This window comes from Myotis nattereri (assembly GCF_964212035.1).
Source record: "Myotis nattereri genome assembly, chromosome: 17".
NCBI classification, from domain to species: domain Eukaryota; kingdom Metazoa; phylum Chordata; class Mammalia; order Chiroptera; family Vespertilionidae; genus Myotis; species Myotis nattereri.
In genome coordinates this window covers 13,184,719-13,201,961 of record NC_138092.1, presented here as the reverse complement: position 1 = coordinate 13,201,961, position 17,243 = coordinate 13,184,719, and the positions used below count along the sequence as shown (strand labels likewise).

Genomic DNA, 17,243 nt, shown 5'->3' with positions numbered 1-17,243 from the left:
ATTTTACACATGCAGAACTGAGGCAGGACAGGTGAAATGACTTGCTCAGGGTCATTTAACTAGTAAGTGACAGAACAGGAACTCAGATTCAAATCTTTGACCTCAAAGTCCACATTCATTTCTTATCATCGTGCACCTCATTGCATGGCGGTGCTTCTGAGTTTCATCTTTACATCAGCGATCTGGAGCTTCTCTGAATTGTTTGCTCAATGACTTTCCCTCTCGGAACCTTAATTTCCTTACTGTAAAGTAGGGATAACTAGTGCAAAGAGTTATTGTGTAAAGTTAAGTAAGGTCATGCGTGTGAACGTGCTTGTAAAATTGTGAAGTGTTAGACTAGTGCAATGGTCGGCAAACTCATGAGTCAACAGAGCCAAATATCAACAGTACAACGATTGAAATTTCTTTTGAGAACCAAATTTTTTAAACTTAAACTATATAGGTAGGTACATTGTTATTAACTTAATTAGGATACTCCTAAGGCTTAGGAAGAGCCACACTCAAGGGGCCAAAGAGCCGCATGTGGCTCGCAAGCCGCAGTTTGCCGACCACAGGACTAGTGAGTCTTCATTTTCAACCCCCTTCCTTTCCTTAAACGTGATACTGAGCTGCGTGATGATAGCAGGTCCTTGGAGTCTGGTGCAGCTGGACTCAAAACTGGCTCCTCCCCTTGACTATCTGTCTGATCTCAGAGAAATTATTTAATCTCCCTAACCCTCAGTGCCCTCATCTGCCAAATGGGTGAATTGTACTTCCCTCACAGGGTTGCTACAGGGATGAAGTGAGATAATGTATGGAAAGCATTTAGCACATTGCGGGCGTGTGACCAGTAATGAAGTGGGAGTGATCATTGGGCCTGGGGACAGAGAGGCCCTGATGAGCTGGAGACATCAAGTAGCAGGTGATTGTGATAAATGCCAAATAGTGGGGGGAAGATCAGACTTGTGGAAGCACACCTACTCACTCACTCCCTTGTCATGTCACGTGGTAATGAAATCTTCCCTCCCACTTCCACAGCGACGGGTCTGCAGCTGTTCACGGTGGCCGTTGTGGCATTCCTCTGTGGGAAAGAAATTGTTACACGATTACACACCTCTGTCTCTGCAAAACAGAGAGTGGGTATCTGTGTGACAAACACAAGAAAAAATCTTTCCCCCAAAAAGAATTGTTTGACTGAGTCCTATCGAGAAAAGATGATAATTAGAAAGACAGCTGGGCTGTATGCCCTCGTTCCGATTTTGTATGTTGAAAGAAAATTTGAGTGTATCAGTGAGGCTGTGAGACGAAAAGAAAATATTTTGTTGACTGATTTCCTTACCCTGCATGTCAGTGACCAAGTCTCAAAGCTTATTTCTACATAATTGAAACTGTTTGCTAGAGCAGGACAATGGGTGAGCATCACAAGTCGGATTCGTGTGCATTTCATGTCGTGAGAGATGAGCAGGTGAAATGGTGAGTGGAGATCATCAAAAGCAGAGCAATTGAGTGATTCTGAATCAATGGTGTGGCATTCATAATAGAGTGGTGAGATTTCCTCTTTTCTACAATTGCTACATTTTATTTTGCTCATTTAAGTCAGATTCCTCAGCCCAGGTGCGGGGCCTGTCAGTGAGTTGCGACTGGGGTGGTATCGATCCCCTGGTCTTCCCGGCAACACAACCACTCGGGCCCCCTAGAGCCTTCAGCACTCTCATCCACCCACCCCAGGGTGCTGCCTAGGTGGTGTCGTCTTCTGCGTGTGCTGAGAGGCTCCCAGGGCCAGGCAGCACTGCGTGTCCTGCTGCTGCAGTGGGAGCACATGGTCAGTAGAAATTCTCACGGGTTATTTCCTGACTAAGCTTAGTCTTGACAGTGAAGGCAGCGGGTAGGTAAGCCAGAGGTGAGACCGGGTCCCTACCCCGCCTGAAACTCCAATCCTGAGATTTTTAAAACTTGACAGGGAGAAACATTTTGGGTTTTGTTTTTTTTAAGTTCTGCAAGCTGCATCTGTCTCGCTAGGGATGGAGACTTCCCTACCACATTGGGGCTATTTCCTTGACGATGAAAACCACACACTGTAAAGCCAGGATTCTCCTTGGAAACGGAAATGTCTACAATGCTCTAGTTCCTAGTTACATTTTTTTGTCTTGTTTTGGGAAGAGGTGCTGTTGAGGGGTATCCAGCTGGCACGGCAGAGATGGGGTTCCAATCTAGGTCTGTATCCTGGGGGACATTTTTCTTCCTCTTAGCCGCTGATCCTGACTATACCACCATCAAAAAAATAAATAAATAAAAAATCCTGAGGCTACTTTCAGTTTTCTAGGAAAAACAATATAAGAAGAAAACCAGTACTAATACCATTACTGGTAACCTTTGACCTGAGACAAAAGAAAAATCTCAGCTCCCCAGATATTGTTAGGAGAAGGAAAACTCACTTAAAAGTCCACAGACATAAACTTTGGTTACAACCAACGGAACAATTGCCGACTAACACCAGTAGGTATAAATGTTCTAGTGCCTTCTGCTTAACGGAATTCTGGAAAGTGACACAGCAATGTCTCACCCTCCATGGTCCTTAGGAAACAGGCTCGACAGAATGGAGCCATGGTTTCTTAAGCATCTACCACATGCCGGCATCTTCCTCTGAGCCACAGAGAGAAGCAGCAATAAAACTCTGGAGATATGCTTACTGGTCGCTTGGAAAAGGAAGGACAGAGGGATGGAGAAAGTAACAACCTCCACCTGAACAGCAAGAAAGATTTCAGCAGGTAGAGAAGGAGAGAGGCGTCGTTCTAATGCTGACTAATGGGAGCCACTTCCCTGTTTACAATGGGTTTTATGTTTATCTCTCATGAGCTTCATCTACTAGACCACTGTGAGGATGGGGGTGACAGTAAAAGTGCTGGGGCAGCCCTTGCAGGTGTGGCTCAGTTGGTTGAGCATCCTCCCATGCACCAAAGGGTTGCCAGTTTGATTCCCGGTCAGGGCCCATTCCCGGGTATCAGGTTTCGGGCTAGATCCCCAGTCAGAGGACGTGGGAGGCAGCTGATCAATGGTTCATTCTCACATCAATGTTTTTTCTTTCTCCCTCTCCCTTCCTCTCTCTCTAAGCATATATATTTTAAAAGTGGTTGTGCAAGTTCAGGATAGAGTAAGGAATTTGGTGATTTCGATGAGTTTGGGGTGTGACCTTGAAGGGCCCTGGCAACCAGGCCATAGGGTTTAGCCTTTAATCTGCCATCAGCAAGGAACATGGAAGATCTCTGAGAAATAACATGGTATGATCAGATAGAGAGTCTTAAACTTGGAGAGCGGTTAATATTTCTGAGTGTAGGTGCGAGATAATGAAGGCCTAGAATAAGGAATGGTGGCAGTAATCTATACTAATAATAGAGGAATGTGCAAATTGTGTCCAGGATGCCGTCACAGTAATAGTAACGACCAAACAGCAGGCTGCATGGGATGACAAGGCTGGTAGGGGGGTTAGTGAGGGACGATCAAACGACTGAACAACAGGCTGTGTGGGGCAACCAGGCTGGTGGGGAGTGGGGCAGTTGGTGGTGACCAGGCCAGCAGGGGGGACAGTTGGGGGTGATCAAGCTGGCGGGAGGGGCAGTTGGGGGAAACCAGGCTGGCAGGGGCAGTTGGGGGCAACCAGGCTGGTGGGGGGGGGGGGACAGTTAGGAGCTATCAGGCAGGCAGGCAGGTGAGCAGTTAGGAGCCAGCGGTCCCAGATTGTGAGAGGGATGTCCAACTGCCAGTTTGGCCCGATCCCCAGGATCAGGCCTAAACCGGCAACTGGACATCCCCCAAGGGGTCCCAGATTGGAGAGGGTGCAGGCTGAGTTGAGGGGACCCCTGTGCATGAATTTCGTGCACCGGGCCTCTAGTTAGAAATAAAGTTGAGAGACAAGGATTCTCCTATGGTTATTTTTGTCTTTTTTTCCCCACTAATAAGTAGAATTTTGTTTTTCTTTTTCATAAAGTTCATTCCTTTTTTCACCTCTGACCTTCTTATGAAAAGCTGGTTAACAACAAACAAACAAACAATAAAACAACTAAGAACCATTTTTCCCCCAAGTAAGGAGGGGTTCAGTTAATTATTTATATCCCACATCTGTTGATGGCATCCAGTTTGTTCCTAACATACCATTCTTGTCCTGCCAGACCCTGGGAATGGGTTACAAGCCCTCCTTTTTGGGGCTGGATGGCTCATGGGTCATGGGGTTTCTTTGAGACGGTTCTGATTCTGCCCAGTCCCATGTAGCCCCACCCCACCCCCCAACCCAGCCTCAGGAGAGAAGACCAGAGAAAAAACACAATATCCTACTCTCCATCAGCTGCTTCTCTAACAGAACGAATTTGCTTAATTTCAGGCTAGAATAATGACTTCTGTGCAGGGAAAACTCAGCCAGGGTCTGGCAGGAGTCCTTTCTGGGTGCAAACACACAAATGCTTTAGCATCTTGCAGGTGACCCCAAGGAGGCAGTCAGGCTGGAAGCTAACAGTCCCTCCCTCCCTCCCTCCCTCCCTCCCTCCCTCCCTCCCTCCCTCCCTTCCTTCCTTCCTTCCTTCCTCCCTCCCTCCCTCCCTCCCTCCCTCCCTCCCTCCCTCCCTCCCTTCCTTCCTTCCTTCCTTCCTTCCTTCCTTCCTCCCTTCCTTCCTTCTTTCCTTCCTTTCTCTGTCACTTTCTTGCTCTTGTTCTTTCTAATTCTCCATTAAAGCAAGGGGGAGAGTTCTCTTAAATCACCAAGGCTCATCTTGTAAACAACCCACTAAACTAAACCCTATCTTGTTCAGATTAACAGTCGATATTTATTGACCACCTGCTAGATGCCAGACACAATATTGAACTCCTCCCATTCATTGGGATCCCTTTTTCTCACTTAGTCCTTCCAACAGCCCTATGAGAGAGGTATTATTATGCCGATGTTACTGTAGAAGAATGAGACAGAGGGAGAAGTCAAATGACATTCCCAAGGTCACATAAACAGTATATAATAAGAACTTCAACTTAGTTCTTCTGCTACCAAGACCAATTCTCTTTCCACAGTCTTTCCCTGGAGGACACAAAAGGTGCAAGAGGTTAAAAGAAATAACTTGATAGTCTCTTCTTGTTAGCCAGTTAGTGGACTTCTCACTGTACACACAGCTGATGAACCAACACGAATATTTCAGCCACATTGGCCAGGATAGGGAGTGATCGCTCAATACAGTCCCACAGAAGCAGCCATTCCAACTCCCAACGTGACTGAGCCCAAGATAAGGAGGGTGTGGGAGTGGGGAGGGTGTTCCGATCCTGCTCCCCTGGGACCACAAGTGACGTGGCTTTGTCATGGCCGTCAGCTTCTCTAAGCGCCTCATCCTTGGAATAAAGCAAAGATGTAATATCCCTCTTCCAACTGTACAGTGAAATTATGAGAATAAAATGTTATTGAAAATGCTCTGAGCTGCCACCAGAGCCAGATTCCCTTCTCCCCCTATCCTGTGTAGGAGACTATTTTTATAAGCATAGTCATTCCAAGCCAGGAAACAGTAGATGTTAAACACATGTTTGCTGAGTAAATAAAAAAATGATGAACTATTCTTAGACTGTATGGAGGGGCTTGGATCAATTAACTGAATGCATTTGTGGCCCCTAGAGGATGTCTAAAAATGGGGACTTGAGCTGCTCATGTACCTCTGGCTGCTAGTTCAGTGAGGAGGCCTGGATGCCCACAGCTGATCTATTTGTCCTTCTCAGTCTGTGACAGCTCACTGTTCTGCTTTAGGGTTTTATCGTAACCCAAAGTGATAATTCCTGTCTTTTCAATAAGAGAATATTTAGTACCTTTAGCTAAACAGACACATATTGCAATTGGATTTTCACAGGAGTCAGCCAACTTAGGTAGGGTCTCAGCCTGTGGCTGCCCTGGAGGATTGTGGCGGGCCCCAGTACCCCCCAGTCTTTCCCTCCCTGCAGCCAGCACCGACCTGGCATCTGTCCCCGACGCCCAGACAAGCGGGTATGCAGTGGTCTGATGGCCAGGAGGTCTGATAGCGAAGGGACACGTGCTCCTCATCTGGAGCCCTGACTTGAGACCTCCAATGATTTCTTCCTTTGTGACAGCTTTGTTGTTTCTGCAGATCCGGAAGGTGGCCATTTGGTATGGCCCTGTGTGCTCACTTAGGGATAGTGTGAGCATGCGACTGATATCAATTCACCTCCAGTTGCTGGCACTGTGGAAGGATTTGGTGGAGGAGTCAGCCATCAGCTAGACTTGAAGTAGCAGCGAAAGGTGTGGGCATGAAAGTTCAGGAGGAGTGGAGGCTGAGAAGGGATAGGGGGACATTTATGTGCTGACAATAGTTGCACTCGTAAAAGAGCAAGGTGGGTGCGCCCTCCTAGGTGCTAGAGGGAGCAAATGGCAAGCTTGCAGGTGTGTATGCCTGTGACACAGGCAGGCCAGAAGGGATGGGGTGGAATTCCAAATCCAATTTCAATTCCAGTTCAATACTAATCTTAGCTGGTGTGCAAACTCTTAAAAAATGCATGGTTAGGATGTAAAGGTGCAAGAGGAAAATGGCTTTTTGGAGAATTTATAAGGGAGGGTCTGGAGACCATAACAATAATCTCTTTGCTATAAATACTCCCCAAAGAATCTGGGAGCCAGGATTGAACTGAATGCCAAGGAAACAAAAGAAAAGTGGAAGCAACCTGGTGTCCAACAAGGGAGAGTCATTAAGTACATTTCAAGCAATGGAATATGAAAGGGCTGTAAGCCTCATGTTACCAGTTACCTACCCAATGCAATGCTTGGCACTACGTCCGTGCTCAATACTGTTTGTTGAATCAATGAAAATCCTGCAATTTAAAATGATGAGACACATCCATAGGTAGAACACCCACAGTATACTTTCAAGTGAAATGAAGATTACAGAATAGTGTAGTATGGTCCCATTGATGGTCAGAGTGAACAAATTTCATATCTCTGCATTTAGATGTCTAAGAAGATGTAGACAAAGAAAACTATTAGTAGTGCTTATCTTCTGTGGAGCGCTGTTGGATCAGAGCAAGAGTGTTCATGTTCTAATTTCCATATCCTCTTGTTACTTACACTTTTTACAATAATGATGCAATGCTTTGGTAATCAACAAAACCAAAAATGATATTTCCATTTTGAGGGGAGAGGCAAAGGGTGGTTGTTAGATAATATTCTATTCAGATTCTTAACAGAAATATATGTTCTGTGGGCAGTTATGTGGTTGCACTTTATTTTTAATGAAAAATAAAACATTGGAAAGCAGACCAACACCAGGCCCCTTGCACACTGAAATGCAGGTTCTGTAGACAAGGCCCCAGGTGAGCCCTGCTCAGCTGAGAAGAGCAGGTGGGTTTCCTGGGCTTTATCTCAGCACGGGGGAGGCGGAAGGACTTGTTTCCCCTGAGCCTCCTGCTCACTATGTATTTTGTACCAGTTCAGTTCTCATCTCAAACTCTGTCACCTCTCTGCCAGGTGTGTGACCCAGCGTCACAGGTGTGCCACTCGCTCTGGAGGTGCCGGTCCCCATTCTCACTGGGAAGAAGGCCTACCTGCAAGCAGTGGCTTCGTGACAAACCTCTGGCAGTCCCAGCAAAGCCACTTTGTGATCCAGTTGAGGTTGTGGGAAATATAGGTCTGGTTTCCTTATAACATTTGTTCTTACCAGAGGCTTTGGTCAAGATAAAATTCAGCTAGGGATTGTTATATATAAACTTGTCCCTCTTTAATATTTTAATTTTTCCCTTCGGGCACTGCTGTGTTTTATGTCTTAATTTGCCCATTATATATAAATATGTCAGTTCATATATATGGCCTCCTTTCAAACTTCCACTGAGGGGCAAGTTCCATTGAAGAGAAATTTCTGAAGCAGTGTGATCTTCAGACTTTTGTTTAGTCTCCCCCCCCCCACTCCCCCCCAGTGAGAATCAAAGATAAATGACCTAGAAATAAAGTTGCCAGATTTTAGCCACCTGTAAAATAAATTCAGATGGTTAAAGGACCTGAGGTTCAAGTCATTATAAATGAATGCTTGCTCCCATCCATCTATAACTCATCATTTCTTCCCTACATTTTAGGAACTTTTTTCTAGGTATGTTTTCATAATTTAGACATTCCATTGGTTAAAAATTAGAGGACAAGGTTACATGCCCCAAACAGGCAAACATTTTTAACTAGAGGCCCAATGCACAAAATTTGTGCAAGGGGCTCGGCCCTCGCAGCCCTGGCTTCGTTCAGAATGTCATCCGGAAGGACGTCCAGAAGGTCATTCGGCTGTCCGGTCTAATTCGCATACTACACTTTTATTATTAAAGATTGTCCTGATCTCTTCCTTAAACCACTGTGGGTTCTGTGTTCTTTGTTGTAGCTGAGCTTGACTTTAGCTGCTCGCATCTTGTAAATTCCATTTTAGGAGACCTCAGAGCAGATGGCACTGAGATTTTTCCTAACCAGGGTGTCCAGGATGAGCTGTGGACTTTTCCCTGGAGAACCTAACGCTGGGCCCTTAGGAGTTAACTCCCAGAGTTTTCCGAACCTGATGAGGAACTGCAGGAATGAAATGCTGCGATCTTTCTCTCCACAGAGACAAGAAGAACAATAATGAAGGGCGCACACGCATTCCTCAGGCTGCCCGCCAGTCGCCATTTCCTTTCCCTGTGGCATCACTTTTAGGAGCTGTGCTTTTTCTTCTTCTTCTTCTTCTTAAATAGAAAGTTAACTTCATATTTTAGATTCCTGGTCATGGTTCTCTGTTGGTGGTTGGATGTCTTCTCTTTTTGTATATTTTCCTTTTTCATCTGTGGTCAATATTAACCCCACATTTATTGTTTGGGAGACTGGATGTGACCCAAAATAGGCTGGGCAGTTCCACATTACCCTTGTCAGAGTGAGTTACTGAATAACAGAATGCGGATGGCAACAGAATCGATGTGCATTGCACTTAAAGGTAGCACAGATTCAGCAAAAATTAACAGATATATGTTATATATACTACATACACCAATGATGGCGAACCTTTTGAGCTCGGCGTGTCAGCATTTTGAAAATCCCTAACTTAACTCTGGTGCCGTGTCACATATAGAAATTTTTGATATTTACAATCATAGTAAAACAAAGACTTATATTTTTGATATTTATTTTATATATTTAAATGCCATTTAACAAAGAAAAATCAACCAAAAAAATGAGTTCGCCTGTCACCTCTGACACGTGTGTCATAGGTTCACCATCACTGACATGCATTATATGGGATGTACACTAGGCATCTCAGAATTAACATGTGCACAACTGAGCACAGATACCCATGCCCTGCCTCACCCATATGCCCCGCTTCTCCTGCCCTTTGCCCATTTCAGCAAGTTTCAACTTCACCCTGATACTCGCTTAGGGCAACACCTTGGAGTTAAGCTGGACTGCTCCCTTTTTTCGCACCCTACATTATCCAATTCTGTTAACTCCTAAAAGATTTGTCCAATTGTCACCTCCTCTGCCACTACCACCGGCTCCAGCGACCCTCATCTCTTGCCTGGATCGCTGCAGTGGCCGCCAAGCTGGTCTCCCCACCTCTGCCCTCACCCTTCCTTAGCTTACTCTCAGCACCTGGTAGAATATAAATCACTCCTATCACCTCTCTGCTAGAGTCGTGCAGGGACTCCGTCTCACTCAGAGTGGAAGCCCAAGTCCTTCCGGTCACTCCAGGTCTCATGTCATCTGGCTCTTGTCACGATTCTGATCTCACCTCCTTCACTTTCTCCTGCCCTCCCCTCCCCCATATCCTGGAGCATGCTAAGCATGTTCCTCTTGTAGACCCTTCTCGTTTGCTGTTTTCTCTGCCTGGAATAGTTTTTCCCTGGTATCTCCATGGCTACCACCTTCACTTCCTCTGGTCTTTTTCAAATATCACTTTCTTAGTGGGGCCTTCCCTGGCTTCTTATTTAAAACTAGAGGCCCAATGCATGAAATTTGTGCACGGGTACGGTCCCTAGGTCTGGCCTGCGATCAGAGCCATCTTCCCCGGCTGCCGGCAGCCAGCCCCGCCCCCTGCCGCCACCTACCCCCAGCTCCCCATTCGCATCAGGCGATCAGAGCCCACTGACCCGGGGGAGGGACCAAGAGGTCGGCCATTCTCCCCGCTCAGGTGTGGGGTGACCGGCGGGGCGAGGGCCTTGGCCTGGCACCACTTGGGTCCCTCACCATCCACCCCCAGCTTCCCATTTGCCATCGGGCGATGGGAGCCTGCTGGCCGGGGAAAGAACCAAGAGGTGGTCAGCGTGCTTCATAGTGACTGGTCGAGCGGTCGTTCTGGTCGTTCCACCTTAGGGTCAATTTGCATATTGCCCTTTTATTATGTAATTAGAGGCCTGTTGCACGAAAAGATTTGTGCAATAGGCTTTCCCTTCCCCTGGCTGCCGGCACCGGTTTTCCTCCGGCACCTGGGACCCAGGCCTTCGCTCCAGCCAGAGCCGCCTTCAAGCCTTTGCTTCCCTGCCCAGCCGCCCTGGGCCGGGTCGCACACGGGGCACCCGGGCAGGCCGGCAGATCGCTGCTGCCCCACCCAGCCACCCCGGGTCGGGTCGCACACAGTATGCCCACCACCCCAGGTCGCAGATAGCAGGCCAGGATGGCGGCAGGGCATGCAGGATGGCGCTGTCCCGCCCCACCGCCCCAGATGGCAAATAGCAGGCCCAGATGGCGGCGGGATGGCGTTGTCCCACCCTGCCTGCAGTATGCAAATTAGCCATCATCTTTGTTGGTGGTTAATTTGCATATTGCGCTGATTAGCTGATGGGAGGCGTAGCAAAGGTACGGTCAATTACCATGTTTGTCTATTATTAGTTAGGATAAACAACCATCCACCCACCTTGGTATTCCCTGACCCCCTTCCTTCTTCACTTTTCTCCGTGGCACACCTCCATCTAGCATTCCACTTATTTATCCAATTTATTGTATGTCTCCTGCACTAACTCCATGAGAACAGGGTTTTGGCCTGTTGGCTTCCTGCTGAGCCCCCAATGCCTAGACCTGTGTCTCGCTCCCAGCAGACACTCAGCACATATGTGTGGAATAAATGAGTGCCAGTAGGAAGCTGTCTCCTCTCTCCTCACTGCTTCTTTCTGACTTTTTTAGGGGACTGTTGTCTTAATTTCTGTGTCCTTTGTTCCTGGAGCTAGTCTGGCATAGTAGGAAAAAACCAGTGGACAGCCACGTACAACTCGAACTTACCATTTGGCTCTCTCATTCACAAGCTGTGTGACTTGGGACAAGTCACTTAACCTCTCTGAGTTTTCATTTCTTTGCTTATAAAATATGGAAAGCCTTCCTGCCTCCCACTCAGGATTGCTGGAAAGGTTCAATAGAATCCTACATGAAGGGCCGTCAAGGATAAGACGCGGTTTTCATTTTGCATGGTGTGTGGCCTGGCTGAATGCTGGAGCTTTGCATATATGACTGTCTCATTTAATTCTCACATCACATCAGTGAGATACGAAGTCATACTACTGGATCCATTGTAAAGATGAGAAAACTGAGGTGACCAAGAAGTTCAGTGAATTACCCAACAGTCTAGGCAACAACGGAGCCAGGCTTTGGACCCACGCATTTTTATTCAATGGCCTGAGATTCCCCCCATTATGTTCTGTTGGCACAAAATAAGTATTCTGATGACTGTGTGGAGTAATGAAAAAGGTTTCACCTGAGGTGCAACTTTTGTCTGCAGACTATTTTTCCCTTGACTGCTAATTAATGTGGCGTTTCCCTGACGTGATTTCCCCCCCTCTTCAACTCTAACAGGCAGAAATTCCCGTCTTTCAAAAGAAAAAAAGTATTGTCAGGCATGCCTCCCTCTTTCCTCTCCTCCCCTGAGAAGGCAGCTCTATCACATGTCCCCTGAGGTTTTTGTCCTTCAGACTAACCAAGTCCAGATGGTTTTCGCAAGTTCAGACATCGTGGGTCGCAAAGCATTTGTAGTTATCTACTGAGACACCTTCTGGACTAAATCGTAAACACCCACTCCCCAAAGAACTCCCCGCACACTCTTCTCCCTTGTTTCTGCGATGGCCTGTCTGTGCTAATGAACTTGTAAATGTGGTTTAATTACTGTTTACCGAAAAATAGCTGCACACACATCAGTCTCAGTGGGAGACGTAGCCCAGATGTTGAGGCCATTTGTTTCTGGTGCAAAACAGCTAATAAATGAGAAGAGCTTTTTTTAAACATTGGGAAAGGAACTTGTGTTTGGTTTTGTTTTATATATTTGGGGAAGTAGATCATTTCTTAAGAGAGTGGATTTAAATATTGGAACGGCACTCCCTGTCTCCCCCCCCCCCCCGAGGCCAGGCACACGGTGATGTGCACAGAACCACAGTGTCATAAAAAGCTTAATAATGGTGATTTGATGGAACACCACACCAAAGAGCTATATTCCGAAGAACTCCCCAAAAGGAAAACTCAGAATTGCTTGTAAATTCCAGCAAATGTTTCAGAGCTCTGTAAACCCATGTATTATGTATTACCTCATGTTTCTGAATTCTTGCCTCGGGCAAATTGCCAACTTAGCAACTAAATGACAGTTTGACAATTCTAATAAAAACCAGCCTCTCTATCTTTGCTTGTATTCCTTCAGGAAAAAGAAGAAGAAGAAAAAAAAGAACATGAGAGGGGAGTGAAAGTGATTGGAAGCTTCAATTTATGAATTCTGTTTGTGCTCCAGTGGAGTTGGAGTTGAGTTTTATGCATAATAAAATTCAACTCTTGCATAATAAGATGCTTGCCTGCTCTGTTCTCCCTGCCCCTCCGAGAAGCCGGCCTGGGAGCCGGAGAGGGGCTAGGTCTGCCTCCAGTACAGACCTCGGAAAACCAAAGTCACCAGGACAATTACTAAGGGTTGCTCGTCACGTCCTGAACTGTGGCTGTTATGAAAGAAGTCTGAGCAGTGTGAGATGCAAACGCTGCCCTCCAGGAATTTATTTTAGAGGGAGCAACAGTCAGGTACACAGACAATTCAATATAAGAGACCTCAAGGGTGGGAGGTGGGGGCAGTGGGTGAAGGTGGTCAAAGGGTGCAAACTTCCAGTTGTAAGTTCTGGGATATAATGCATGGTGACTAGTTAACAATACCGCCTTGTATACTTGAAAGTTGCTAAGAGGGTAGATCTTAAAAGTTTCTATCACAAGAAAAAAATTGTAACTATGTGTGGTGGTTGGCATTAACCAAACCTATTGTGATGATCGTTTCAGAGTATATACATATTATTGGGTTATTATGTTGTACTAGAGGCCCGCTGCATGAAATTCGTGCAAGAGTAGGCCTTCCTTCCCCCGGCTGCCAGCACTGGCTTCCCTCTGGCACCTGGGACCTGGGCTTCCCTCTAGCACCCAGGAACCGGGCTTCCCTCAAGCTGCCGGCAGGCACCCAGGACCCAGGCTTCCCTCGCAACCCTGGCTTTGTCCGGAAGGTGGTCCGGAAGGACGTCCAGTCTAATTGGCATGTTACACTTTTATTATTATATACTAGGGCCCAGTGTACAAATTCGTGCATCTTGAAAGAAACTGTGGGCTACGAGGCTGCAGTGGGCACAGGAATGGGTCTCGGCCCATCCTCCTCGCCCCCGCCTGGCCCCTCCTACCGTGGCCCCCGGTCCCTTGTCTTCCGGCAGCCCCGCTCCTGCTGCTGCCACTCCCACACGCTGACTGCACCAGCCCTGTTCACACCTGCTGACAGTGCAGAGCGAGTAAGGCCAGCACCAGCAGTGGGTGTGAGCGGGGCCAGTGCTGTAAGCAGGTGTGAGTGGCAGCTGCTGTCCCAATCGCCCCTCAGGAACAGGGGGAGGTGGAGAAGCCCTCAGGGCGATCAAGGCCGGCAGCCGCTGCTTGCACCCACTGATGGTGCCAAGTGATCGGGAACAGCGCCAGGTGCCGGCAGTGGGTGTGAGCCATGGTTCTGGCATCGGCAGCAGGTGTGAGCAGGGCCGTCTCTGGCAGCAGGTGCGAGAGGTGGCTGCCAGCCCCAGTCAGGAGCAGGGGGAGGTGGAGAAGCTCTGAGGGCCGATGGGGGCCGGCAGTCGCTGCTTGCACCTGCTGACAGTGTTGAGCAATCAGGGCCCGCGTCAGGCACCGGCAGCGGGTCCGAGTGGGGCCAGCACTGGCAGCAGGTGCAGGCGCCGACAGCAGGTGCAAGTGCTCGGTGGGACCATGGCGCATGGGAGCAAAGAATTTTCAGTAACCACCAGAGGTTCACCCTGATGACAGCTACCCGTGCCCCACCTTGGTCTGGTGTCCCCACTCACTTGCTCCACCATCCCACTGCAGCTGATGCCTGCCATGTTCCACGCTCTGCTGCCTGCTGCTGACACAGCCATATTCTGCGTGCACCCCCTGGTGGTCAGCACATGTCATAGCAACCGGTTGTTTGGTTGTTCCGCTATTTGGTCTATTTGCATATTAGGGTTTTGTATATATAGATACCTGAAACTTACACAATTATGTCTCAATAAACCTGGGGCGGGAGAAGAGATCCCAAGACCAAGTCTTAACTACCAGATAGCTTTTTGTATTTTTTAGTGTGTTTTTTTTTTAATTTTAATTTTTCCATTATGGTTTACTTTTAATATTATTTTGTATTGGTTTCAGGTATACAAGATAGTGGTTAGACAACAACCTATACTAATAAAAGGGTAATATGCAAATTGGTCAGGATGCCCTCACAATAACGACCTAACAGCAGGCTGCGTGGGGCAACCAGACTGGCAGGGGGGTAGTGAGGGATGACCAAATGACTGAACAGCAGGCTGCATGGGGCGATGAGGCCGGCTGGGGGGTTAGTGAGGGATGACCAAACAGCAGGCTGTGTGGGGCGACCAGGCTAACAGGGGAGGCAGTGAGGGGTGACCAGGCTGGCGGGGGGTGGGTGGTAGTTGGGGGTGACCAGGCCAGCAGGGGGGAAGTTGTGAGTGACCAGGCTGGCAGTGGGGGGGGGGGGAGTTGGGGGCGACCAGGCCACTGGGGGGGGGGGGGGGAGACAGTTTTCTTTGATTACAAAATCCTCATTATTAACCAGTGCGGATTGGCTGTCAACCGGTTAAAGATGCGGATTTTGTAATCAAAGATAACACGATAATTTCAAGAGAAACATCAAAAGTGCTTTATTCAAAGTAATGTCCATCGCTAGCTACACATTTCCCCCATCTTTCAGGTAATTTGTGAATACCATCCCAATAGAACTTTTCTTGTTTTGAGGCAGACCATTCAGAGACCCAATTTTCCACCTCTTTGTACATTTTGAAGTGCTGCACAGAAAATGCGTGTGCCATCGATCGGAATTACGTGGTAATCTGAAGGAGCAAGGTCTGGTGAATATGGCTGGTGGGTTAATACCTCTCAGGCAAGATCTTTTAACATTTCTTTAACTGGTTTTGAAGTGTGTGATGGTGCGTCATCATGAAGCAAATTACTTTGTCATGTCTTCTGGCCCATTCTGGTGGTTTTAGGATCAAAGCATTCAAATTTATTATTTGTTGTCTGTAGTGATCAGTATTAATGGTTTCACCTGGTTTTAGAAGCTCAGAATATACCACACCTTCCTGATCCCACCAAACACAAAGCATTGTCTTCTTTCCGAAGTGATTTGGCCTTGCAGTTGATGTTGATGGTTGACCTGGATCAACCCATGATTTTGTGCGTTTGGGATTCTCACAATAAATCCACTTTTCATCGCCAGTCACAATTCCATGCATAAAGGACTTTCTTTCATGCTGAAGCAACATTTTTACTGATGACTTTTCGGTTTTCTATTTGTCTTTCATTCAGTTGATGTGGCACCCATTTTCCCTCCTTTTAAATCTTTCCCATTGCTTGTAAATTATCTTAAAGTGTTTGCTGAGCAATGTTTAATCTTTCTGCAAGTTGTTTTTGAGTTTGACACACATCTTCATCCAATAATGCTTGTAATTGTTGGTCTTCAAACTTTTTCGGTTGACCTGGATGTTCTTTGTCTTTCGCATCGAAATCATCACTTTTAAAGCATTGAAACCAGCGTTCACAAGTATCTTGAGATGGAGCATGTTCACCATAAGCTTCCCGAAGCATATGATAACTTTCAGCAGCACTTTTCTTCCAAATAAAGTAATGAATTAAAACTTCCCGCAAATGCTCTTTTTTTGGCACAAAATTTGACATTTTTAAGCGTAAAAATATCTATGATGTTAACACCTTCAGTAAATTTGACATATGAAGTTTTTGAAGCTTGTTGTCAATACAACAAAATAGCATACATATCAAATCACATATATATCAATATATGTGTAACTCCATCTATTGAAAAATATCTGCATTATTAACCGGTACACCTAGTACACAACTGGGTGTCCTTTACAGAGGAGGGGACATGTCTTACTTTTCTTTGCATCTACAGTGCCAGAAACATATCTGGTATATTGCGCTCAATAAACATTGAATGGCTACTAGTATGTGAATTGGAAAGACAGTAATTACTGGTATTTTCCCATCTAATAAAAGTTGCCTTTATTCTTCCTACCATACTATTTTTAGTTTAAAAATATGTAACTAAAAGGTGTAATATATATATATATATATTCTTGTTTTTGTAAATGTAAATGCATTAAAACATTTGTTAATAGCATATTTAGATAAGTATGCATTCAAAAAATCTGGAAGGACACCCCCCAAATGCCAGCAGTGGTTACCTCTAAGTATTTAGATGTGAAATGTGATGAATGAAATGAAATGAAAGGAGATGTGACCTTCTCCTTTATGCACTCCCGAGTTGTTTTGCTATCTTACTGGGGAGGTGTGCTGCTGTTAGGCTAAGAAAATATGAAGTAATATGTATTTTAGAAAGGAAAGTTTGGCCTATCCCATGAACCACAATCATTAGACATAAAAAAACAAAAAACAATGAAGCATGATCTTTTACATCTAAACCCTGTGTTGACAGTGACTTGACTTCGTGAACTTAAAGAGTTGGCTTAGCTTGGTAGCTTTAATGGTATTAGGCAGGTTTCTGTTTCCCTCACTCATGTCTGTGTTCATACTATTCAGCAGTTATGCAAGCAGCACTTCACTTGTAAATGCTCTAGCAATTACATGATCGCTTTTGCTCTCTCTCTTCCTCTCCTTTAATTCTCCCTTCTCATACTTGGACTCAGTGTTAGAACCTATATTTTTTTAACATCCATGGCCTCTTCCAAATAGATAAGGCAGAATTAAGTAGCCAGTGTCTGTCTCTCTC

General features: G+C 46.3%; 1 protein-coding gene across 31 annotated transcripts in view; it reads left to right on the top strand.

Annotated features, from left to right (window-relative positions):
- The window catches only part of NCALD (neurocalcin delta), a 295,519-nt gene that overhangs the window by 260,535 nt on the left and 17,741 nt on the right, over nucleotides 1–17,243 (top strand). The window lies entirely within an intron of this gene.